The sequence below is a fragment of the Felis catus genome, chromosome A3 (genome assembly GCF_018350175.1).
Source record: "Felis catus isolate Fca126 chromosome A3, F.catus_Fca126_mat1.0, whole genome shotgun sequence".
Lineage (NCBI taxonomy): Eukaryota > Metazoa > Chordata > Mammalia > Carnivora > Felidae > Felis > Felis catus.
The window spans coordinates 77,546,821-77,574,256 of record NC_058370.1 but is presented as its reverse complement, the minus strand read 5'-3'; the positions used below and the strand labels follow the sequence as shown (position 1 = coordinate 77,574,256).

At 38.0% G+C, this 27,436-nt stretch overlaps 1 long non-coding RNA gene across 2 annotated transcripts in view; it reads left to right on the top strand.

Moving 5' to 3' along the window:
• The first annotated feature begins 507 nt into the window (after positions 1 to 507).
• The window catches only part of LOC123384471, a 221,309-nt gene continuing 194,380 nt past the window's right edge, over positions 508 to 27,436 (top strand). For both annotated transcript variants that reach the window (XR_006595593.1, XR_006595592.1), the window contains exons 1-4: positions 508 to 942; positions 5,033 to 5,297; positions 6,992 to 7,088; positions 7,681 to 7,767. This is a non-coding gene — a long non-coding RNA (uncharacterized LOC123384471). The remainder of the gene's footprint in view (positions 943 to 5,032; positions 5,298 to 6,991; positions 7,089 to 7,680; positions 7,768 to 27,436) is intronic.

Here is a 27,436-nt window from a genome sequence, read left to right as displayed (position 1 = left end):
TGCCTTGAGAAAGAAAATTTCAGAAGGGACCTTGCTATTGGGGGCTAATTTCATATCATTGATTATAATAGCTATAGCTATCGGTAGAAATAACTATGTAACTATCTTTGGCCCAAAACCTTTCTGTTCTACCCAGCACATGCGCGCGCGCACACACACACACACACACACACACACACTCAACTAATCCTTCCAGCATTCCAAACCTTTGCCCCTCAATTTGCATTTGGTCTGGAGATTTTTCTGTTAACAATAGGTGGGGCCCATCTTTCTGATTTTAACTTCTTCCCACCAGGCGGTAGGGTAGAGATTTATCTTGACAAACTGTTTGGAATTGCTGGGTGGAATATTAATAAAAATTGAACATGCGTCCTACAGCAGTGAAGAGAATACCTGAGAAGTTTGAAAGCTTTGGTGGGAGATTAGAGGCGGCTGTGAGGAAATGTGCTACCCGGTGGTGAGCTCCCAGCACAGATATTTCACTATCCAGGGATCTCTAATTACTAATACAGTACATGAACAGTATGATATGTCCTTACAATTGCAGACGCCTTTTCAAAGATAATCTTTAATAGTTTATTTGACAACCTGTAAAATTATAGAAAATTATTAGTCTTGGGAATTACAAAAATCCCTGTAGTACAGTCAAACAATAAAATTATAATTACCTGTGGGTAATTGAAATTTAACTGTTTTTTTATTGTATATTACACATCAATAGCAACATAAGTTCAAGAGGTTTTTTTCTTCTTTCCTTTTTTCTTACAGAACCTGAGAAAATGGACAGCACTGTTGGGGGCTTGTGAGTTCCTGTCACAGTACTGAGCTTGAACAATTTCGATTAAAGCCCCATGTTTGAGACTGTCATTAGACCTGCATTAAATTACATATCTGGAGTGTTAAAAAATAAAGAGTACAGTAGCTTTTTCTCAGCTACCTAAGGTAGGTAGTTAAGGCCTTGATTATCTTTAAAGATCTATTTTTTCCCTCCACTGAAAGCCATTGTTTCTTTCATTAAACATAAAACACATTTAAGAACACTAAACTGTGCAGACAGGAATATTAGGATGGCATATTCCAAAGTACCTTTGTTCTGTATTCATTGCTTTGAGTTGACTTCTGCATTGTATAATGTGATTTTATTATTTAGCTCTCATTCAGGTGAACTGAACAGAATTGGCATTGGTTGGCGCCTCTAATCCCTGGGCTTTGAATAAAGTGGGTAGTTGCCTTCCTCTTCTTCCTCATTCAACTTCCCCTTCCAACACCCCCCCAAAATAAATTTTTAGAAAGCTGCATATGCATTTTCAAACTGAAGCAAGGTGCTGGCATTTCTATTACTCCTCATCACTTCTCCTTTGAATGATGGCCTTTATGACAACATTTCCAGGCTCTACCCCTCTGGGTTCCTTTGTTTAAAGAAGTCTTTGGTTCTTTGGTTCCTCCAGCTGAATAGCAGTTTAAATGAATGGAAAGAAAGTAATGGACCTATACCTGGGAAAAAAGGCCATAGGTAAAAAGATTGGTTCCTTTATACCCTTGGCCCCTCCTCCCTAGCTCCATGCCCCCACCCCTGTATCAGGGTCCTGCCATTTTCTCTCTGTAAACATCTCTGCCGTAAGGCCTGTGGGAAACCATGAGCGTTCAGGGTAGTCCTTTGAAGCTTTTATACAGAAGTAACAGCTTCAGGCCGAGTAGTCTGACCCAGTTCCTTCTCTGTGGTTTAGAGAGTAATGGGAATGCAAATCTTCTTGTATTGCACCAGGCACTGATTTTCACCTCTTTATCTGGATAGAAGGAAACAGAGTCAATGAATGTGCAAGGTTCCAGACTGATATTAGAAATTAAACAGTAGGGGGGTGGGCGCCTGGTGGGCTTAGTCAGTTAAGCATCTGACTTCTGTTCAGGTCATGATCTCAGGGTTTGTGGGTTCAAGCCCTGTATTGGGCTCTATGCTGACAGCTCAGAGTCTGGAGCCTGCTTCAGATTCTGTGTCTCCCTCTCTTTCTGTGCCTCTCCTGCTTGTCCTTTGTCTACCTCTGTCTCAAAAATAAATAAACATTAAAAAAAATTAAGAAATTAACCAGTAGGCTAGTGCCATCCTTTCTTCTGTAAGTGGTTTGACAGATCCAGTGTGGGAGAATAAGAGGCCGCTATCTTCCATGGTCACCAATGGGGAGCTCATGACACATGAGACAGAGGAAGGAGGGGCTACTTCATCCAAACCTCTGCCTTAATGATATTAAGTGAACTGAGAGAGAGAGAGGACGAAACACAAAGAAGTTCAGAAACAGCAGCCTCAGCTCATTTCTTCTCAGACCCTTCTTCATTAATTCATTCACATAGAATTCACATGGATGAAGGCAGACAGTGAATGAGTGCTTTTGCATATGCACAAGCGTGTACTCACGTGCATGCATGTACACACACACACACACACACACACACACACACACACCTAGTATTTTAGATAGGATATCATAATGATTTCTCATTTGATAGCCTAAGACATACCTTCATCAATGTTAAGAACCAGTATTGAAAAGCAAACATACATAGAAAGCACTTCTTTTGGGAAAAGAATCAGTTTTAGAATCAGTTTTATATGACTTAATGAGGGCCTTTAAAACATCAAATCTTGTTTTCTATCCAAAGGTAGGTTAGACAATATGTATACCATCCTGAGCATTAAATCGACGTAGCAGAGCGATGAAAAGCCGACATACTCCCCTCAAGTAGATGATAGTTCAAGGTGGAAAATGTCCCAATACGGATTGGGCTAAACTCAGTTTGGAGCCCCATGAATTCATGACTTTGTAAATGTCAGTTTGGTGCCATCTTTTAAAGCATAAACCAGCTCACATCTGGTGTCCTCATTCATCTTTTTTCTTTTCCCGCTGGAGCTTACGCTCCATGAGGAGAGGTACTTTGTCAGCCTCATCACTGTCATTTTCACAACCATCCACTGCTCTCACACTTCGAATAAAATCCAGCCCTTCATGTGTAGCCACTGCCTGCCTCTCTGCCCTTGTCACCCTCCACTTCCCTCTAGCCACCAAGCCCCTTGGTATTCATGAATGCGCCAGCTTCTGCCCACTTTGCTTTTTGAAATTTTCATTCTTCTCACCTCCCCCGACAGGTCTTCCTGACCACTCTTCCAAAATTTGCATCCCTCCAAACCTGGCATGCTGCTTCCCCTTAGTCTGCTTTGTTTTCCTTCACAGTATGTATCACCATCTATAAAAAGTTTTTAGCAGTGATAGTAATTCAGTAATATTCAATGAATGGGTAGAACTTTGGCAGGTGAAGAACATCCCAGAATAGGAATGGGTATAGACATCAAAGTTACCTACTGGGGTTCTTAGGGCCGTTAACAGACACAGAGACAGCAGGACAGGTGTGTATAGAGATAAATAGCTAATCATTGATGAATTGCCTTGATTTGTATATAGAAATTTGTCATTTCTTATTTGTAAAATGGAACTAGGTGATCTAAGCAGAGTTAAAGACTCTGCATTGGGTCCAACAGTTCAGTATTACGTTGGGGAGATAAATGTAGAAACTATCAAATCCATAATAAGGTAAAACCTGGTTTCCACCAATTTAATCTCTATTAAAAGCCTCATAAACCACATTTTGGTAAAAAGGACTAATATCTAGCTCACAGCTATGCCCAGCTTCTAACTCAATTGGCATATGTTTCTTCATATTCCTCTTTAAAAAGTCAATGGTTTATGAAATTATCCAAATACCTGAATCCTTCCCTAACCAGAAAAAGTCACTAAATGCAAAAGAATTTAAATTGCACACAGTCCATAATCCCCGCAGGCTTTTTTCCCCCAAGTGCAAGCTTTAGTTTCAAGAAAAGAAACACATGTAAAGCTCAGTAAATTTTGGGTCGGTGGCTCTATGATTTTGATTCAATGCCCTGATTTTAACCCAAGCTATTGAAATAGCCAGCTGCTATTTTTCCCACCCTGTCCCTTGACTTTATCAATTCCTCTTTCCACTTGAGGAGGAGTGAAGATGGAAGGCTTTTCTTCAGCAGAGTCTCACTCAGCTGAACCCCCATTTGTGGAGTCTTGTGAGAGGAAAGCCCTGTGGAGTCCTAGAGGTGTGGGTGCCTCTAAGACAATGCTTCTAGAAAGGCATTCCTTTCCTAGAGTCACTTCAGAATGCTTACTGTGCTCAAGCTGCAAGCCTCCAAGCTAACACAGCGGTCGGAGGGTCAAGGGTCACTTGCAGTCCCAGTGGATCTCTCAGTGTAGACAGTATCCTTTGCTCAATTCAGTTGAAAGCTCTTTGATCAAATCTTATCTTTGGGAAGGTTTGAAAGGTGTGGAAAGCAAGAAAGTCCCAACCTTGGGCTTTCCAGAAGAACCTCATCTCTTGCTGTTGACTTTTAAATGGCTGTCTTCTTCCAATACCCCCAGGCCATTTGGGAGCCTCTACAAGTGTTTCGCAACATGTATCATGTAGAGATCAATGTCGCTCCCTCAGCATCCACATCCTATGGGTAGCAAACTCCTTTAGATTCAAGGTTATGGAGGGAATGGATTTCTCTCAAGTCTGAAGGGGACCTCACACTGCTCTAAATTTCATTTGTTTTGTAAGCCTCCCTGACTAACACCAGAGGCCTGGTTGACAGAGTCTTTTCACATCCGTTCCAACTCTGGGAGTCCAGGTTTTTGCTCAGGCCCAGATAATTCTTGTAGTGAAAAAGTGAAACTTCTGTTCTAGCTAATTCAGTCTTCGGCACATTTGCTACTGTTTTTTAGAAGCCAGAGGCGATTTACAAGGGAACTTGCAAAGCCATTTTGCCTGAACAAATTCTCCATCTGGTGATTCACTGAACATGATCTCTTATTTCTTAAAGGAAGAAATGAGAAATGGACTTAGAAGGCCTCATGTTGATATTTACCTGCCAAGACATCTTAACTCCGCTGACTCTCCAGACAGACCCATTTGTAAATTTACATTTAAAAACAATCTTTCCACATAATTTCCCACCATTCCTTTGCTTCTGTCTTAGGTGAGTGAAGCTGCAAGTTGAGGCCCTGTCCACATATAAATACTGGAAGAGCTGAAGTCCAGGGAGACTGCTGAAAAAAAAATTGACAACAACAACAAAAGACTTTATTTTTTATTGCACGAGGCCCACATATGACTTTGAATATTTTTTAGTCTGTTGTTTGGTGACGCCTAAGAAGAGTCCTGCTGCCAATGTTCCTCACCTTGCCTCCCGTGGAAAGGGAATGATGTGCACAGACTCTTGTTATGCAAAGGGAAAAAACAAGGTATTTTCTCTTGGAGGGATGACTGTGGTCTCACACAGGTTCTGCTGTTTCTTCTGGGATGCTCTCAATTCCCCAAACCGCCTCTGACCCCAAGCTCCAGCCCTTTGCCTTCTCCCCCTCCTGGTTGCTGGGTCATCCTTGATGGTCTACGGTGTCCCTGCAAACTTTGCTATGACCCCGTTGATCTCTGTGTCTCCTGATTTCCTAAAGCCAGGTGTGCCTTCCCACTTGAGGACCTGCTTTTTCTCATGAATTGTATCCCTCCTGCCTCTGCCCTTTCCACCTCTAGAGGTAATGTCTCCCCATCAGGTTGGTTAGCTTTCTAGCCAGCTTGTGCCTAGGAAAAGAGACTGTGTTTGGCTCCTTCCCCTGCCCCCAGTGCTGCTTCTTGAAGGCCACATACTGCTTCTCATTCAGCTCATTTTCTTTGTGTTCCTGTGACCCTTGTTGCTGTTTGACTTTGGATCTTGCCTTCTTTTTATAGTCCTCTACTGTTAACACTGGAGGACAGAATCTGGGCCAGATATATGTAGAAAGAGAGCTAGGAAAAAGAGAAGAGGAACTGACTGAGCCAAGAAGGAGTAAGAGGTTCACAGGACACAGGGAAATGGAAACATTGCACATCATCTTATATAAGGAAACAAACCAAGACATGCACTCATTCACTCATAAATGTATACATTCATTCATCAACTTAACGCTTGTCTGTAACAAATACTGTACCTCTAAGTTGTCTGTTTTACAAAATTGCTCAAGATTATTTCTTCTCTCTGTGCAGGAATTTTAGACTTACACGACCGTCCTCCAACACAAATGTGAAATGACCATTCTCTAAGCTGGAGACACTTGTCTCCCTTTTGCTCAGTGTCAGGAAAAACACAAGGCCCTGATCTGCAGCACAGCTTGACGAATTTGAAGCTTCTGCCCAGGCTCTCATATAATACTCATCCATTCATTTATTCATTCAGTCAAACTTTTAACTGATATTTTTTGAGCAAGAACCTAGTATGTGCCAATTATTATTCTTACACTCCGGAAGTGGCAATGAATAAAACAAAGTCTCTGGTCTCATGAAGTTACTTATTAGAGGAGTAGGTTGAAGGGAGACATCCATATACTTTCAGGTGTTGATGAGTTCTGTGAAGAAAAATCATGTGGGCAAAGGGATAGAAAGTCCTGAGGAAAAAAGTTGCATCATTAAACCGCGTGGCAGGAAAAGGCTCCACCAATATAATAAGTTGTAACATGAAGGGATAAAATGTGGGAGTAAGCCATATGGATTTCTAGAAGAGAGCCTTAGATAATGGGAGCAGGAAATCAATAATCCTCAACCAGAAGACTGGTTGGTTTATTCAGAAAATAGCAAAAGCTGGAGTTATCTAGTAGGCCCATCTCTTATGAGCACCCACAAACCTTGTGTTTTTCCAAAAAAATAATATCCACTTCGTTATGATCACCTGTTTAGTGCTTATCCTTTCCCTGTAGGCTACGCATAACCTGAAGCAGGAAATCGACGGCTTGGATTACTCCCACATCCTACTGCTTGCTCAATATCTGGTACATCGGAGGTGTACCATAAATAGTAATCAAATGAATGAGTAGATGTCTGAATAAATTGCTCTATAAAATGAGATAATGCACATAAATCTTTTAGCTCAGTACCAGACATACACTCCACATTTAATGTATTTCAGGGACAATATGTTGCTGCTGATGCAGGTGATGATGATACAACCCAGCAGAAGAAGATGAACTTCTTCCTGAAGATGGAGCGACTACTCCTGGTCCGTGGTAGGTCTTTATAGCAAGAAGGCCTCTTTAACTGCTTCTTGTTGAAACGTATCCATTTGGTGTGTGCCCTGTGAAACTCCAAAGCGATAGCAGCAGCAAATGCATCTATAATGGCATAAACATGTAACAGCATCCAACTATACAGTCAATAGCAAGAAGGCAGCTCTTAATTCAGCTCTTAATTTGCTCTGGCCTTCCAAACAAGGAAGAAGGTCTTCAGAGAGAAAACACTTAAATGATGTAAAATGAAGATTGTCATCCAAATGAGGGATTAGTGAAAAGGAACAGAGCTACTAGAAGTAAGTTCCATATTACAGGCCCACATACAGAATCAATAGATGTTCTTTCAAAGATCCAACCCTCACAACTTTTGAAGCATCACATACAACAAAGGAAATCTCAATTTGAAACAAAGGAGGATTATGGATCTCAGAAACTGAGAAAAGGTGACATTGTCATAGAGCCATGAAATTCTGGGTTTGACAGTAAACAAATCAACTCGTGATGATTACACAGCAAATATGTGGGATATTACAGCTGGTAAGTGTTGTAGAGGTTATTTCACAAAGCATCTTCCTCCTTTATTTCATAGATAAGGGAACCCCTGTTTGGGGCTGCCATGTCTCTCCCAAACTTTTGTTATCAGTGGAGCTTAGAACGTAGACCATCTGTCACAGAGGTAAGTGTTTCTTGAATTAATATCCATAATTCCATTACTGGTCTCTCTGCTCACCTTATTGCCCTTCTATAGTCTATTCTATACATAATACCAAAACGGTCTTTTAAACCTGAATTCAGATCATTTGACTATGCCTAATAAACTTTCTAGTGGTTTGTTATCACAATTAAAATTCAGATTTCTTATAATAGTGTAGAGTACTTCTCTAGCATACAATGTTGCCTGGCACATAGTAGGCACTAATGAATGAATGGACTTCTTTTCCCCCCAAATAATAGTATAAAACTGCCCAGTCATAATAAACCTGCATAAATAGATTGATTTAAATAAAATATTCAATGGTATTTCCTCTAAAATTAATGTACACAATGAAATTCAAGCAGAGTAAAAGTTGGGTTAACAGAATTCAATAATCGGCCCCAGATAATTTATTTTAGTCTCCATTACCTAGTGGATGACCACTCATTCTGTCTGGCCCAGCCTCATTAGGCCTGTTTACCAATGATTTTGATGACAAATGGAAAGGAAATTTATGAAATCTGAAAGCACAAAGTTGGAAAGGATAATAAATAGAACAATCAACGTTCAAAAATGTTCTGACAGGCTGGAATTCTGAGCAAATTCCAATAAGATGAAATTTAATAGCAATAAATGCAATGTCCTGTATAAAAGTTCAAATATTAATTGTATAAGTACAGGATGGAGAAACTTGGTTTGGCAGAAATTCATGTGAAAAAGATCCGCAGGATTTAGCTGACCACAACTTTAATAAGACCCATCAGTCTGAGGCAGATGCCTTTAAAAGGTCCCATTCGTAAGTTGCATTAGTAGAAGCCCTTTTTCTAAATTACAACCAGTAATCGTTTTCCTACACTGTAGCTCAAACCACATCCGGCATATTTTGTTCAGTTCTGGGTGCCATATTTTAATGGGGACACTTAATCCAGAGGGGGGCGGAAAACAGGGTAGAGAAAGTCTGAAAACCAAGTCGTGGTTGAAAGAATTGAAATCCCAAATCATGCCAGTATTTTGAGTTCTACAAGATACCAGAAGAGCTTCATTTTTGCTGTACTCTAAATCAGAATATGAAACAATGGCTTTAAGTGGGCAATAAATATACTGTTGCTGACAGAAAAATTTTGAATCCATGAATAAGTGACGTAAAGAAGGAAGGGAACTTTCAGTGAACGTGGAAGAAAAGTATGTGTACCTGGAGTTTTACAATAAAATAGCCACTTGTGTAAGTTGGAATACATAAACTATTTGTCACTGGAGATTTCCAAGGCAATATAGGAGCAAACAACTGTACCTCATCAGCTAAAAACACTGAGTGATTGCATAGGCTCTGCGTTTAGGACCTCCAAACCAAGCACACAGTTCTTCCCCACCTCCGTAACTGTCCAGAGTGGTCAACTCAAGAGCCCCTTTCAGCTCCACAGTCCATAATTTGCTGTGTATGGAAATTGTTGCCTTAAAATTGAAATCATTTCCTAAGAAACTTGACTTATTACTCCCAAATAAAAAGTCAGATGCTATTCTGGAGCCTGCAGAAAAGAAAAAGAAAACTTTGTCTCTTTTGGCAATGATACATAAAACTTAGCAACCCAAATAAAGAAACAGTTCCTGACCAACTATCCCCACCAGGACTCATCAGAGAAGATAGAAATGCTCATTTCTCAGTCTGTCCTGAAAGAGATCTGTTTACCTAACACCTCATAGTTCTTTCATTGCTTATGGAGTTGCTAACGACCCACAGTATTATATCATACAATAAATAATGGCACTACATTTATTTTTCCCAATCTTAAATATCTTTTATTTATATCTTTTCCTTTGAATATGTGTTTCTGTTGATTTTTGTTATTTAAAATCCTGTGATAGTTCTCCTTTGATAGGTTTAATTGAATTAGAGATGATCTGACATTGAACTATCCTTGAATTATTTTAACAAACCATTTGTCTTTAGAAAAAAAAAAAAACATTTATATTAGGGGAAGTAGGGGGTGCCTGGGTGGCTCAGTCGGTTAAGCATCTGACTTTGGCTCAGGTCATGACCTCATGGTTCATGAGTTTGAGTCCCACTGTGGGCTCTGTGCTCAGGGTATGGAGCCTGCTTCAGATTCTTTCTCCCTCTCTTTCTGCCCCTCTCCCTCTGGTGCTAACTCTCTCTGTCTCTGTCTCTGTCTCTGTCTCTCTCTCTCTCAAATAAACTTTAAAAAAATAAATAAACTGCTTATTTTTAATCCACTATTAGAAAAAGTTAGCAATTTATGAGTATTAAATTTATTAGTGTTTTTTTTAATTTCTCATCTATGTGTAAAAGTAGAGTATATTTTTATAATGATAATATTTGATTATTAATATTTTTCTAATCCAATGAGTGAGTTGTTTGGATTTCTCTTTTTTTCTGTGTTCTGAAACAGTGTTTACACAGAGAAATAATATATTTCTTGTAAGTTGTTCTGGAGAACAACTAAATGTTGTTACTTCAAAACTATAAATATCTGCTCAATAAAATACATCACAGAGTGAAGTAATAACCTAAAGATAAGGAAGATCCTACAAAATGGAACAAATTTTTTGACCATATAAAGGACTTATTAGAATTAATAATAAAAAAGAAAGAGATCACCCAATTGTGAGAGAGAAAAGGAATAAATATGAACACACAATTTTCAGAAGGGTAAAAGTGAATGGTAGTAACTAAAGGATATGATGTTCAGATTCATTAATAATTAGATCATTGAAAGAATAAGAAAGCAATATCCCTTAATACCCATGACATTGACAAAACTTAGAGCTGGATAATGCCAAATATGAGTGGAGCTGGAGATGAGAAGGCCTCTTGTACTCTTGGTGGTGGTGAAACTATTATATAATGTCCCAGAGAGACATCTAGCAGTATTCTGTTACAGAGGATTCACATGCCTATGATCCAGTGATGCAATACAGTGAAATTCCAGAATGGGACATGTTCTGTGATGTTTACTCTAGATTTATGTGTGATTGTGCAAATGGAACACTGGTTATATACTAAGGAGGTAGATATGAAAAATGTAGTAGATTCACGCTATGGAATTCCATGCAATGATTGGAAACAACCAAGTGGACAGATACAAACATGGGAACATGGATGGATCTCTAAAACACCGAGAGGAAAGAAAATTATGAGTAAAATTGAGGCTATAACACAATGTCACTCGTGTAATCAAAAAATACATGCACACAAAATGCCATATACACTTTCTATGTTAAGTTCAATTTTCATCATATATATTAATTATATTGGGGTGGTTGCTATGAGAGTAAAGACAAAAGGAATAGAGAATGAAAATAAAGATGAATACATACTTCACCTCCTCTTACACGCACACACACACTTTCAAAAAATAAGAAGCCTCACATCAACATATAAGAGAGTGCCATGAACTAAGAAATATGATTAATCAAACCTTCTGCACTTGAGATAAAACAAAACAAAAACTACAACAGTGTCTCTTAGAACTCAAGAGACTTCAAGAAGCTGGAAATGGAGAATTGTCAGAAATTCGGGAGAGAGGGTTTCCTCACGCACATGTCTCCTTGTCTCTGTGCATTAGCCTTGCTCTTCTCTCTCTGTAGATGCACTGTTTTTATTTTCAGCACGCATGGCCAGAATTCCATTTTGTGTCTGTCCCATATATTTACATTGCCTCCTTTCAAAAGACCAGCCTAGGTGGACTTTTGGGGGTGGGTGGGAAAGCATGTAATTCACAAGTAAAATTAATGAATACGGTAGATCACACATTTTTGTTATTATAAAACATAAAACTGCATCTAATGTAAAAAGTGCATCATCTGTCTTTGATGAGAAATATTTTTTTTTCAACATTTATTTATTTTTGGGACAGAGAGAGACAGAGCATGAACGGGGGAGGGGCAGAGAGAGAGGGAGACACAGAATCGGAAACAGGCTCCAGGCTCTGAGCCGTCAGCCCAGAGCCTGACGCGGGGCTCGAACTCACGGACCGTGAGATCGTGACCTGGCTGAAGTCGGACGCTTAACCGACTGTGCCACCCAGGCGCCCCTGTCTTTGATGAGAAATAAATTGACAGTTGCCAAAGAGGAATTCCAGTTATCAATTTATTCAAATATATCCATAAGCTCCTAAAAGAAAGCTTTTGAAAATCATGTTTCTTTAGTTATAAAAATTTTATACTTCATTTCTTCCTTCCTCCATTACTTTCTTCCCTCCATTTTTATTCCTTTCTTGCCTTTTATCATTTGCTCTATCTTTTCTCCTTTACCTTCCCTTCCTTCTCTTCCTCTTTCTTCACTTCCTTTTCTTCCTCTATCTCTGTCTCTATGTTTCTATATTTGCTCTTCCTCTCTCTCTCTCTCTTCCCCCCTCCCACCCTCTCTTCCTCCCTCTCTCTCCTTTGTCCATAGTGTCAATACCAAAAACGTTCAAAAAAGGAGTTGACTGATTGGATCACATAGTCTACTAATTGACTTTTAGGGAAAGGGAGTTTTCCAAATGATTTGTCTTTAGTAACATGATACAGTACTTTCATGAAGCTTTTACATAGGCTTTCCTTTGAATGCAATACCACCAAAGTTGATAGATTTTGGTTCTGTCTTCTGAAAATTTACAACATATCCTGATATCTAAAAATCCACATCTCTGTTAGCCAGAGAAGACTAATCAAATATTTCTCAACCAGTGTTTCTTACTCTCCTGATTTGGAATAGAAGTTTTGAGCTAGGCATGACATTCAGGTAGAAATATGAGCCAGCAAGGTTGCCACAGTGCTTATAATTTCACTGCCCTCCTCAATGATGAAATGAACAGAGATACAAGAATTGGAAGCATGATGTTTCCTGGCTATGTGTTGCATTGATCTCACTTCATTGAGTACTTCAAGCAAGGAAGTCTTGTGGAGTGTGGAAATAATAGAGACATATGATGAGCACTTTAAAATTCAGAGAGCCATTCAAAAACACCCACCATGTAATTAAGCTGTTTATTTTTATTTTCAGTCTATTAGAATTGGTAGAATATTTTCACTTTAGCACCAGCGTGTCAGTGGGACCACAGGGTAGGGTGAGAGGGTGTTTATAGCCACCAGCATAATGTCTGAAAAGGATTTACTTTCTCCCCTACCCACTCCACATCCATGAAATTAAATAAAGGATTATTTACATGTTTGTTTTCACAGAGATAATGAATTGTTCACTGGCTACCGCCTTATCCCTCTGCCTTCATTCTCTTAGTGGGTATTAAAAAAGTTAAGTTTTGTTTCCTGTAAATGGTGTTATTAAATCACAGAAAAAGCTAATTTTCAAGAGCTTGTTGGGTAGTTGTAAAGATCGCCGTAGGGCTCTTTCCATGAGCTCCAGAAAAGATGTGGTGAGAGGTTTTATAGCTACTAGCTTTTCCCCTCCTAAAATGTATGCCATTGTTTTTAAAACTAAATTTGTTTAGTTATGCATGTGAGGGGAGACTGTCATGTTGCAAATCCTTCCAAATGTCTTCTACTTCGTCTATAGCTTCAAGGTATATCTTCTCATCTCTATTGACAAGAGTATGAAATTTGTAGTTTTTTGTTCCTCTGAAGATTCAAACCAAAACTACTTCCTAGTAAAAGGGTTCTCAGGATCAACTTCACCAGAAGTCATTCTTAAAGAATTCCCCTTTAATTGTCATAAAGTATAGTTCTGATATTAATGGCTTATCGATATTAATGTGCTTGTCGAAGCCTATAGTCTCTCCTGCACCCCTCCTTGGAGTAAACCCTCTGTTCTCAGCAAGCAGATAGTCCCCTCTCAGGATATGTTCATTCTTGCCTCTTGTACTACGCTTTCCTGATTTCTCAACTTGTAAAAATCTTACACTTTCCTCAAAAATAAAATTCTATTTCCACATAAAACAAACAGACAAACAAAAAACCAAGCCAACCAGCCTATCAAGCTTCCCTCATTACTCCTGCCAAACAGCCCTTTTTCATCACTGCATTACTCCAGTACACGGGGAACTTATATAATCCCTTCCCTTGTTCTCTGGTTATTTTCTTCATGGACAGTAAGGTCAGAGAATCTGTTGACTATTGCTTGATCTTTTTTTTTTTTTTTTAACTTGCCTACTTGGTAAGGAAAAGCTCGACAAGCAGGAGACATCCTAACAAATACTTTTTAACTCGATAAGTGGCTATCTGGTGTAGTCATTGCCTTAATTGTTAGAATATTTACCCTGTAATTAACTTTCATTTCTTAGAAATTCAAATATCTGGGTTATAAAGCAGGGACTGATCAGCGTATATCAAATGTATCCCTGTGGATAGCCCCTCTCTGCCTTCTCTTCCCATGTAAAGTCTGGTATAATTTTAAAAAAATAATAGTATTTTTATTGTGTGATATTTCAAACAGAGAAACTAGAATAGAAAAATAAATATTGAGGCTTAAATATGCAGCTTACAAGTAACAATGTTAGACACTACATGCCAAGCATTCATCTATGAATTTTTTATTAAATTCTCAAAACACCCCTATTATGCGGTACTATTATTATCATTCTGTTTTTCTGACTTAGCATGCAGTTGTTAAGTACTTTGCATAAAGTCACACAGATTGTAGGTGGCAGAGGACAAATCTGAAACAAAGCATTCTGGTTCAGAACCTGTGCACATAATTCTCATCCTATACACCTTTTTGCTTTGCCTTTCCATTAAATCCTAACATGATGACACATTTGCTTTAGACTTTTATAAATAACCTTCCTTCTGTAAACACCTTTCCAATTCCATTCCACTGACTCTCTCAGTGAGATGACGATTATTATTAATTCAATGTTTATCAATCCCGTGTGTTTCTGCGCTTTTACTTGTGCACTTATATTTACTTTTGTGCGGATATTTGTGGACTATTACTTTTGAAAGGTTTACATTTTTATTTAAATATATATCATTTGGCAACTGCCTTAATTTTACTCAACGTGTTTTATAAGATCTATTTCCATTATCATATATGCCCTTGACTCCTCATATTATCTGTTGTCTAGTGCCCCAGGGTAAATACACCATCAATTTCCTGCTCATGGACATTTATGTTGTTTCTAGATTTTTGCAAGAAGAAACAGTGCTACAGTGAACACTCTTATATGTGTTTCCTTCAGTTCATATGCTTGAATTATTTTAGGGAGTATAACTGGGAGTCAAATTACTAGGACATAGGGTATGACAATTGATCAAGTGGCTTTCCAAATTGGCTACGACAGCTGGTAGGCCCACTAGACTGAATGAAGTTCCTGTCTCCCCACTTCATTGCCAACATTGGTGTCTTAGACCTTGTCTTTTTGTTAATGAGCATGGAATTGTATCATTATTTAATATTTATATTTCATGAGTACCTGTCGAAGCTGAAATTCTCTTCATTTGACTTACATTCATAGTTCTTCTTTGTAAAATGCCACTTCAACTCTCTGCTCATTTGTCATTTTTTTATTAATTTGCAGAAGTTACTTATAGATTGTCAATACTAAACTTTTATTTCTATTAAGTTTTTAAAATATCTTCTATTCAGTGTAATTACTTTTAACTTTGTACTTGGTTCCTTTTGTAATGCAGATATTTACAATTTATGTGGGATCAAATTTATCATTTTTGTGATGGTACATGTAATTCAATGGATTTTATTTAGTATATGCAAAGAATATATGCAACCATCACCATAGTCAGTTTCAGAATACTCTTATCACCTTCAAAAGAAACCCTGTACCATTTATCTATTAACTACCTCTGCCTCATCCCCCCATCACTAAGAAACTGCTAATATACTTTTTATCTCTATAGATTTCCCTGTTCAGGACTTTCAGATGAATTGAATGATATGTGGGTTTTTTTGTGTGACTGGCTTGTTTCACTCAGTATAAATATTTTCAAGATTCTTCCATGTCGTAGAACATTTCAGTATTCCATTCCTTTTTATTGTTCAGTAATGTTCCATCACATAGATATAAATTTGTTCATACATTTATCCACTGGTGGACGTTTTGGTTGTTTACACATTTTCTGTTATGAATAGTACTGCTATAAACTGTCATGTATAAGTTTCTACATGGAATATTTTTATTTCTATTGTGTACATATGTAGGAATGGAATTTCTGGGCCATTTAGAACTTCTGTTTGATGGTTTCAGAAACTATCAGGCAGTCTTCCAAAGCGGCTGCACCATTTTATTTTCCACCAGTCTAGGAGGGCTCTGAGTTGTCCACATCCATACCAGTTCTTGTTGTTTTAATTCTACTATCCTATATGTATTTCCCTGATAATTAATATTATTGAACATCTTTCTATGTGCTTTTTGACCATTTGTAAATCTTTCTTGGAGAAATATCTATTCAGACCCTTTGCCCGTTTTAAAAATTAGGTTATTTGTCTTTTTATTATTGAGTTGTGAGAGTTCCTTATAAATTCTGGATAGAAGTTCCTTATCAGATATATACTTTGCAATATTCTCTTTCATTCTTTGGGGTGTCACTGTTTTAATGGTGTCTTTTGCACAAAAGTTTATTTATTTATTTTATTTTGATGAAGTCCAGTTTATCTTTTTTTTTTTTTTTTACTACTTGGGTGTTTAGTGTCATATCTGAGAATTCTTTGCCAAACCCAAGGTCATGAAAATGTACCCCTGTGTTTTTTTTTTCTAAGAGTGTTATAGTTTTAGCTCTTATATTTAGGTCTTTGATCCACTTTGAGTTAATTTTTGTAGATAGTATGAGGAAAAGGTTCAACTTTATCCTTTTGTACCTGGGTACCCAGTTGTCCCAGAACCATTCCTCTATTTTGGTGTATAATTCTCTTTATATGTTGCTGGATTTGTTTTGTCAGTTTTTGTTGAGGATCTTTGCGTCCACATTCATTGGAAATACTGGTTTGTATTTTTCTTTTTTGTGTGTCATGATTTTGGTTTTGGTATCAGGGTGATACTGAACTCATAGAATGAGTTGGGAAGTATTTGCTCCTCATTGCTTTTTGGAAGAGTTTGTGAAGAATTGGCATTTATTCATTAAGTGTTTGGTCGAATGCAATGGTGAAGCCATCTGGGCCTGAGTTTTTCTTTGTTGGTACATTTTTTATTGCTGCTTGCTATAAATCTGATTAGATTGTCTATATCTTCTTGAGTCAGTTTTGGTAGTTTGTATCTTGTTAGGAATTAGTCCAGTTAATGTAATTTGTTGGCATACAACTGTTCATAGCAGTTTTTTATAACCCTTTTTAATTTCTATAGGGTCAGTAATAATGTCTTCTCTTTTATCTATAATTCTGATAATTTGATTCTTTTCTTTTTTGTTCTTGGCAATTGAGGTAAATGTTTGTAAATTTTGATCTTTACAAAGCACTAGCTTTGATTTCATCAGTTTTCTCAACATTTTCTAGTCTCTATTTCATTAATTTCTGCTCTAATCTTTATTATTTCCTTCCTTCTCTTTTCTGTAGACTTAATTTGCCCTTTTTTTCAGTGTCTCAAGAGGGCAGGTTAGATTACTCATTAGAGACATTTCTTCTCTCTTAATATAGGTATTTACTGCTATGTATTTCTTTCTCAACACTGCTTTAGCTGCATCCCATAAGTTTGGGCATATTGTGTCTTCATTTGCATTCATCCAAAAGTATTTTCTAATTTCCCTTTTGATTTCTTCTTTATGTCATTGGTCATTTAGCAGAGTGTTGTTTAATTTCCATGTGTTTTCTAAATTTTTTCCTGCTATTGATTTCTAATTTTATTCCATTGTGGTTCAAGAACATACTTTGTGTTATTTCTGACCTTTTAAGTTTATTGAGATTTGTTTGTGTTATTGTCTAGCTTATGGTTTATCCTGGAGAATGCTCTGTGTGCATTTGGAAAGACCATATATTCTGTTGTTAGGTTTAATGTTCTATAGTTGTCTTTTAAGTCTAATTGGTGTATACTGTTGTACAAGCCTTCTGTTTTCTGGTTTATCTTCTATTTGTTTTTTTTTCCATTAGTGAAAGTGGGATGTTATAGTCTCAACTATTGTAGAAATGCCTTTTCTCTTTTTATTGCTGTCAAGTTTTGCTTCATGTATTTCGGTACTCTGTTATTAGTTAGCATATGTGTTTATAGTTGTTATATCTTTTTGATGGATTGACTTGTATCACTGTAAAATGTCTCTATTTCTGGTAATTTGTTTGTTTGTTTGTTTTACGGTCTATTTTTTTCTGACATCAGGGTAGCCACTCCAGTTTTTAGTCTTTAATAATTTTAGTCTTCTAATAATTTTTCTACTACTTTCTCCTTTCCCTTGTTAATCTCATTATGTGTACATTGGTGTATTTAATGATATTCCACATTTCTCTGAGATGCTCTCCATTTTTCTTCATTCTTTTTTTCTCAATTTTTCAGCCTGCACAATCTCTACCATTCCATCTTGAGATCACATGTTCTTTTATCTTCCAGTTCAAATCAGTATTGACCCTCTCTGGTGAAGTCTGTCATTTCTCTTTATTTTTTTAAAATTATATTTTCTTATATATTTATTCATACTCTCTGACCTTGACTTACTTTTTTAATTATGGCTTTCTTTAATCCTGTGAGTATGTTTATAATGGCTACTGTAAAGTCTTTTCTCATAAATTCAACACTTGTTCTCTCTCATAGGTAGTTTCAGTTATCTTCATTTTTCTTTCCCTATATATGGGTCATATTTTCCTATTTCTTCACATGCCTCATAATTTTTTCTTGGAACTGGGCGTTTTGGAAAACATGTTATACCTGTTCTGGTATTGTCTCCCCACTCCTATCCAAGCCAATCACAAGGCTTATTACTTGTTACTTACTTATTTATTTGCTTAGTAACGTACTAGATTATTTTAATGTCATCTCCTCTCCTCCTTACTTCAGTGTTTAGCCTCTGATGTTGTTCCCCAGGGATGTATAGGTTTGGATGTATTCACAGCTGCCCAGAATGACAGAGGCATTGGTAGGACTCTGCCTCTTTTGCCTTGACCACATTTATTGTTAAACTTCACTAATTGCCAGCTGATTACTCTATTGCATTTGATAATGCCCTGGGGTATAAATCACTCTACAAACTAATCCATTCAGATTTTGGCTGCTTTGAAAGGTTAGTTTCTGAGGTCAGTGTCGGTTTTTGTTCTGATCCTTGCAGGGCTCTTCCCAGCTGTATTGTTCCCTGCTCTTCCACAAACTAGTTGGCCTACAGTTTAAGCTACATCTTCAGTCTCCTTCCATTTGCCTTTCACCACAACCTCTCCTGTTCTTAAGAGTGCCTTTAGGCTTGAATTTCTTCACTCTAGCTTGCAAAAGAAGACAGTTCCCTAGAAAGAGATGAAGAGCTATCTGTTTAATGGCCTACTTCTCTCCCCAGGCAAAAGTCTCTGCACCAGGGATCTGAGGGAAGGGAAGTGACAAGGATCTCTTCTCTTCAAGGTCACCTCCATTTTAGGAACCAAGAACTCCATGGAGGAGGGGGAAGAGGACTGGGGGTCTCTCAGTTTGCCTTTCCTGGTGTAGAAACATGAACTCATGAGCCAGAGAAAGAGTAATCCAGGTCTCAGTGGAGCCTCCCTTCATTGGAGGCTGGGTACAAGAAAGGAGTTCCTTCTCAGTTGTACTCACCTGGGACCTAACCTCAGCAACAAGACACTTGGGGCAGGATGAAAAATACTGACATCTTACTCCTGCCAGGAAGAAAGCCCTCCTCCTGAGTTCTGGGGGTAGAGGGAGCCCTGTGGCACCAGTCTGGAGGGGAATCTCCACCTCACTGATCTGGAGGGGAAGAGAGAAGGGGTAATCATGGTTCAAATACCACACACTTTCACTTTTATTACCCAATTTTCATAGATATTTTTGAATAGATGTTTCTTTATATGCCATTTGCCCATTAGGACAATTTCTGAAAGTTTTCATAAAAAAATAGTTTTCACCAGTTTCACTGGGGAGCATTTCTTAATACTATCATCGTGAAAGTGAGTATTGTAGTCTCTTAGCCCATTTTAATATTTTTGTTTTACGAGCTTTATAGATATTTCAGACTTTGAGTTGCAGAGTATTTAGGAGGGAAAATAAATTCTTAACATTAGAAGTTGACATGCAGACAACTGAGTAAATTGACCTGGTTAATAATCAGTCAATTAAATGAAAATAGTTTCACTGAATTAGCCTCTTTAAGAAAATCATATTTCCCAAACTGGCCAGTTATCCTGTGACATGTTTGGTAATATATTAAATAACATCTCAATAATATCTCATTTGTCTAGTAATTATTCATCTAATAACTCAATACACCTGAGAAATAGGAAATAATCAAAACGGGTCTTTAGTAGCCAAAAGAGCTGCCATAAAATTAGTGTCCTAAGTGTCATAAACAATATATCAGATGCTCACTGCTATTTTAGAAAAAGTTTTAACAAATGTGGTTTCCCAGTTAAAAGGTGAGAGGCACATTAAAGGGAGTAGAAGGCACAAGGATAGAAATGGTGAACAAGAATAGATTAAAAAAATTATACAGTACAAATAAAAAAACCAAACAGACTGCCATCTATACATTGCAATTTTCTGAGTACAACAGAATTATTTAAAACTGTGAGCAACTGACTTTATGAGTAATTACAGAACATTTAGCATACTCTAAGGAAATGAGGATACTTTGGAAATATTTCCATCCCAAAGAGTTAAAGTAACACATGTTAGTATTTAAGGGGGTGCTTTACTTGTGTGGAAGAGTAGAAAGAGAAGCTGAGTTTCTCATGACAGCTGTGACATGAAGTGCTTCTATGTGTAATGGAACAGTCATGGTGGGCTTGTTTTGGAATATACCAGTTAGTCTGTTGGATAGATGCTAGGTGAATATTTGTACAATGGGTAAATTAATGAGTCAGTCAACTAATTAATTTTCACAAGTGTTTATTAAGATATTAGCAGTTTATCAGAACTGGCTTTATGATAAACTTTGCTATAACAAGGGGTATGGCACATGGAGATTGCATATGCCATGGATCTACCAGTGTTAAGTCATACATCTCAGCCATCACCAAACATTGTCACTACAAGCTTTCATGCTTTCAAAAGTTTTTGACTGAATACCTTCACTTTTATGGTTTGTGTGTTTTTTTGGTTTTTTTGTTTTGTTTTTTTGTTTTTTGGTTTTTTTTTGGTTTGGTTTAGTTTGATTTGGGGTGTTTGGTTTTGGTTTATTTATTTATTTTAACATATTTTATTTTATTTTTTAATGTTTATTTATTTTTGAGAGAAAGAGAGAGCCCATGGGCAGAGAGAGAAGCAGAGAGAGGAGAGAGAGAGAGAATCCCAAGCAGGCTGTGTGCTGACAGTGCAGGGCTTGATCTCAGGAACCATGAAATCGTGACTTGAGCCAAAATCAAGAGTTAAACGCTTAACCAACTGAGCCACCCAGGCATCCCATGTTTATTTGTTTATTTTATTTATTATTTTCAAATGTTTTTATTTATTTTTGAGAGAGAGAGAGAGAGAGAGCCAGCACAAGAGGGGGAGGGGCACAGAGAGAGGGAAATACAGAATTCGAAGCAAGCTCCAGGCTCTGAGCTGTCAGCAGAGAGCCTGATGCAGGGCTCGAACCCGCAAGCTGCAAGATCATGACCTGAGCGTAAGTTAGACACTTAATTGACTGAGCCACCCAGGTGCCCCTATTTTTTTTTTAATTTATGTTTCACTTTCTTTTATTTCTTTCCATCAGTTGTCAACACAGTTGACTTTCTTTCTTTCCCCCCCTTTTTTTTTTCATACCAAGGAAGGGTTTATCATACATTGTAACAAATAGGGAACAACTGAGGTTTGGGACAACTAGATAATGCCAGCCCCTGAGGATGCAGCTGGCTCTCATGCAAATCTCATTTGAGTTTGAGATTTTTGAGCAAGGAGGTAGAATGTACGTGGGTTCAGTCATTAGGAACCCCAAAATGTGGAAGTAGTAAGATAGCATTCAGAGAGAAGAGAGTAGGGACCAAACCAATGGTCCAAAGAGCTATCCCACTCCCATTAAGTTAGGCAGAGAGACAGTGTTATGCTGGAAACAGTCCAGTAAGTGAAGGAGAGTCCAGGGACGCTCAAGGGGGGAAAGAACCTGGAGTGATTTCTGGAGGAATGACAGCCTGAGCCAAACCCGTTTTGTATGTGCCTATGGCTGTATTCAGCCTTAGCCCTAACATGTATGAGGCTGGGGCAAGAATAAATATGGAGCCTCATACATTATAGGCATAATATTTAAAAGTCATAAATCAAGTTAACAAATTACTAAATAACATATGTTCTGTCTTCCTGCCTTGAAGGATATACCTTCACAATGATCCCTAAACTCAGACCTGAACTTAGAGTTCTCTGATGTCTGGGAGTTCCACAGAAAATGATTATGTGGAGAGGGCCGGCCCACAACTCACAGCCCTGACCTGCCCCCTTTTCTCTCTTTCACCTCTACTTTATCTTGCACTATTAGAAGCTCCACTGTACTTGTGGGGGTACCTCGCTGCATAGAGCTCAGTTCCATCCATACTCTGCACCAATAACACCCCCTTGACTATCCCTCAGGCCTGGAGGGTACACACTAGCCAGTTGTGGAATTCAGAATCCTGGACCGCCCTCTAAACCTTAAGCTCACAAAGTCCTCCCACTGAGGGGAGAAACATGAACTGAGAGAGCTAGGGCAACACCTTCTAAAGCCCAGGGTGAGGGAGGGTAAGAGCTAAGGGTAGTACTGTCTGTAATTGTTAATCTAGATCATATAGGAGTCCTAAATTCTTCCTGTCTTTTCAAGTGCATCACTATTCACCTAAATTAGGTTAGACACCTCAACTCTGCCCAAATTAAAAAAAAAGAAAAAGAACAAAAAAACAGGATAATCTTAACAAGATGGTAAATATTTCTCCCTTTATTCTTTAAACTTGCTCCTGGGAGAATTACTAGGATTCATGGAAAAAGTTTAATTTCTCTTGGTTTTCTAGGTATCCTTACTAGTTTTTATTTTTTATTTATTTATTTTTATTTTATTATCTTATTATATTTTAATGAGCTATAACAACTATAGACTGGTTGTTTATAGAAAGCTCTTTGAAGGTAGAGCTGTCTCATTCACCTTTTCTTGGCCCATCTTATTACTCTGGGCCTTGTACAATAGATGCTCAGCAAATATTTGTTGAATACTGTGGTACCTAGGAGCCAGAGATGAAGAAAAAAGATAAACATTGTTAAAAAGCACAACAAAAACATGAGAGAGGATGTACTTCTGTATTTCCTTGTTTTTTGTGGCAAGAGAGTGGCTATTTAGAATAGTTGAAAATTCAATTATTTATTGCTTGTGAATTTCTTTCTTTCTTTTCTTTTCTTTTCTTTTCTTTTCTTTTCTTTTCTTTTTTTTTGGGAGAATGCTTGGTGCATTGAGCATAGTTTGGAATAGACATCAGGGTGAAGAGGACTGGTCATCACAAACATAAAGCCATACACACAGGGACCATTCCCCAATTAGAACACAATTTTCTGTAGATGTAGACCATGAAGAAGAAGCAAGCTGAGTTGTCAGTTAGCCTGGGCCTATGCTTTACAGAAAAGTGGGAAGGAAGGAGGTCAGTTCCCCCAGGGGGAAGCAGGAAAATAAGATATCATTTTGAATGTCAACTCTTGTGCAGCTTAATTATTGAGTACTTTCTATGTTTCTAACCCTCACAAGAGTTATGCTGTACACAATAAGCATTGCTGTTGTTCAGAAAAAAGCAGAGCCAGTGTACATCCCAGTTGGCAAGAGCTGATTTATGAAGAAAATTGAATCTAGGCCTTAGAAGTTAGGTCAAATTTAACGAGGTCATGGAGAGAGGTATGTTATGTGAGTTTGAGGTCTGAGGGAGTGTTTCAAGTGTAGGAGAGAATTAGTAGACCGGTCTGACTCTAGCAGAGGATATTGTAGATATCCATATTGTACATAGATGGAAGGGATTGGAATCATATCGTGAAAGTTCATGGTTTAAACTCAGTGTTCAAATTTAACATGTCTCATACCCTGACAGATCTGGATGCCCACTGTTATGTAATGATTAAACACTTACCTAGTATTTATATCCTATGCATTTATCCAATACTGAGTCATTTACACCTAATAACAACCCCATAAGGACTTTCATAATTTCCTTTTTGCGAATGAGGGAACAGAAATACAGTGAATAATCAGCCCTACACGTCACAGCATGCCGCTTTGCAAACTAGTACGTGTATGCGGCCCTCGCGTTTTCCATTGATTGCTGGCTGGTACCTGAAATCCTTCCACTTGTAGCTGTCTTTTAGGTTGCAAGTGACTCCTCTGGGACAGTGCAAATTCCACTGGGTAGAGTAGGAACACGCTAAGCTCTTAAGTATCATGGATCAGGGCTGTAGAAGGCATAGGTCAGCATAGAAAACATGTTGTGGGGGCGGGAGGAGGTGCTTTCTAGGAGAGAAGGATGAGAATGGCAGGTCTAGAGCTGCTCAGACTAGCTTACTTCATATCTGTGCTGGGTGCTGACCTGGGTACAGGAAAGCAGAAATGGGTGTAGGCTTTCAAATGCAGGGGCCTAGTGAAAGAGGTAGTTTAGGCAAATCAGCCCAATTTGTGCATTTCCTAAAGCGACAAGACTTTAGGTATGGTAGACTTGTATCAGCCACGATTAAGGCAGCATTCTATGTGATAATCGGGCAAAGGTCACTGGAAACCACAGGAAGTGATTTATAGGGGTTAACCTAACTTGAACTGGGTCTACACCTAGAGAAACAACACAATCATTTTGTCTTGAACCAGAGTGTGTATTCACTTCTCTTACATGGTCTGACCCTGCTGTCTTCACAATGATGTAAATGGACAAAATGAAAAGATTACTCCTCAGAGGATCTCTACAGTTCTGTCTAGGCTGAAGGCTCACTGTTCAAGTAACTCTGTAGCTTTCAAACTTGCTTAAAAACCTTTCTTAACTAGCTTAGGGTAGCACTTGATTCTAATACAGTATTATTAAATAGTAAATTCACGGGATCATTTAAAATGCTCCGGTTCATTTAGAAAGCCTAAGGGTTTTTTTGGCCTGTTTTCAATTAGTCCTTAATATTTCCCCCCTTTATGTCCTCCTCTGTGCCCTGTTGTCCAGTAAAGCCTCTTTTATTGATCTTCAATATTGAAAATTCTGTCTTTGTTGGTCTTAGGTCATGCCTTTCCAAACAACCCAGCAGCCCCAAATGAAGGGAAACCTTGGCTTTTATGTTTCCCAAGAACCTTCTAGATCTTAGATAGTGCTCCTGGCATTAGCCTATGTGTAAGATTTTTAAAAACATAAAAATAAAAAAAAAAATCAGAGGTAAAGCTTGCTATTCCATGTAGGTTTCTTGCTTGACTTTCTAGCTGTAAATCCTATTCTAAAATGAACTCCTGAATGTTCAGTTTCTCTACTTTTTATCACAATGAACATCAATACTACAAAAGGTCCAGTGGTGCAAGTACATAAGGGTCTGTATCTCCTCGTGTGTGCTCCAATATAATGATTACAGAGTCTCTGTTTCTGATAAAACTGTGAACTGGTCCTTAACCTGGACAAAGAATTACTTTTATAGGAGAAAGTTTGTGCACCATTTTCTGCCTGCCCAGGTCCTTCAAGCTTGCCCCAGGAATCCCACCTTGACTGAAGAATGGAAGTAGAAAAACAAGGCAGGCCTAGAAGCCTTCCCTCCCTGCACACAACCTTCCTAAAGTCTATGGATGGAGTAGCCTGTTAAATTTCCTTCTGCGGCACTGTGTGCTTATTAACCAAAAGGGCTCGTTGACTGCAGATCATGTTTCCCCAGGAATTCTGCAAAGAGAGACCAAGCTAATAATTGCCAGGGGCATCTTCGTGCAGATGGTTATATGCACAAAGGGTTTTGCTGGAATCCTATTTTTAAATGGGTTAACAATCAATTGGCTAGCCATTACATCAGGACCGAAAGTTACCAGAAATCTGGTTCAAAAGAAATCTCCATTTTGAAGTTGAAAGGGTACTTATTCTGAATAGAGTTAATTGGCTTAATTGCTAACATTTGGAATAAATATAAAATATCATTTAAAGTTTAGCTTCGGTTTCTAGAAGTCATACAACTGACAGCAAAGTTATCTCCTGAGCTAGGGAAGATTTGCCATGTTTCATACACTAACTATTGTTATGAGTTATGGCTGTTAAAACTACCTTGAACATCAGTTCTACCTGATGATGCCAAAAGTTTTCCCTTAACAGATACCTTGTATCTCATATATAATCAATTCAAAGAAGTAAATACCAATATATTTTTTTTCAGTTTACAGTTTGAATGCCTGCTTTGGGGTGACAACGTTTTGAAAGGCTTTTTATTTCATTTAAATTTTCAATGGTATAGCTTAGTTTTGAAGCACAGCTAACCTTTTTATGACACTCCTAAAGTTAAACATTACGCTCTACATGAGACCCCTAAAATTTGAAACTTTATTTAATTCTCTAGAACAATAATAATTCTAAGATGTATTATATCTTATGCCTAAAATAGGGGTCCCCCATCACAATGAAACTGCTCCCTCTCCTCTCTAAAGCAACTCAAAGCCTGTAACATACTCATGTTTACTATGACTCTCCAAGAGTGAAAGACTTTTCCCAGGATCCTTTTATGGTGGGACATTTTGAATGACCACTATCCCAGGAAACATACTTTGGCACATGCTAACCTCATGTAAATTTTTTCTCCTTCATGGGAGGAAAAGTGTATAAGAAAGGAAGTCAAAGGAAGATAGGCAGAATGTCAGAGGAATGCATTAGAAAGGATTAGTGAAGAGTTTGACGAACTAACTTCACTTGTTTTATATTATTTGTGCCCCAAACCAGTTCTGCAGTCAGGCCCAAAGAGTTATCCATGAAGGACATATCTTATCATCGGAGCTCACGAGAACCAGAACTGTGGATATTCTTCACAGAGGCTCTTTCTGATTTGTAGTAGAGGAAGCAATGGGATGTGCGCCAGATTCCATTTCCCTGCACTCGTAAGCCATTTTCCCTAAGGCCTGCAAGAGCAGTTCATGAATAGCTAGGAGCCAAATTTGGCCCATTTAAAATATTATTGCATTGTCCACCATAATGATAGTAATAACCTTGTAATGAGTGTGCGTAGAGCTAGCCCCAGTACAAAACCGAGAACCAGCTTCACTCCTTGCCTGTGCATAGTGAATATCAAAGAGACCTTCCATTCCCCATGAGGGGCAGTCGCTGTTGAAAAAGTAGGTGATCACTTTCTTTCTGACATTCTGGCCCCTGGCCATGAATATGGAGAGCTGTTATTCTCTGAGGCTACCCATTTCCTTCTCCAAAAGCCTTTAATGCTTACGGTAAGTATGCTACCTTGTAACCCATATGACCTGAAATAATGTCAACTGTCCATTCCCAAAAGTATTCCTCAAAGAAGGTCAGATTCAATACCTAATATTGATGTAAGAGCTTCAACTAATTTCGTGGGATATAGAAATCCATCTACAGATTTCTTTCTCCATAAGTACAGAGATTTGCATTCACTCGTCTAAACTCTGGAGTCTGCAGTCACACCTCAATAGCTATTTTCTTCAATTTTGAACCTCTCTTATTTTTTTAAATTGGCAAGCAGACAATTTATTG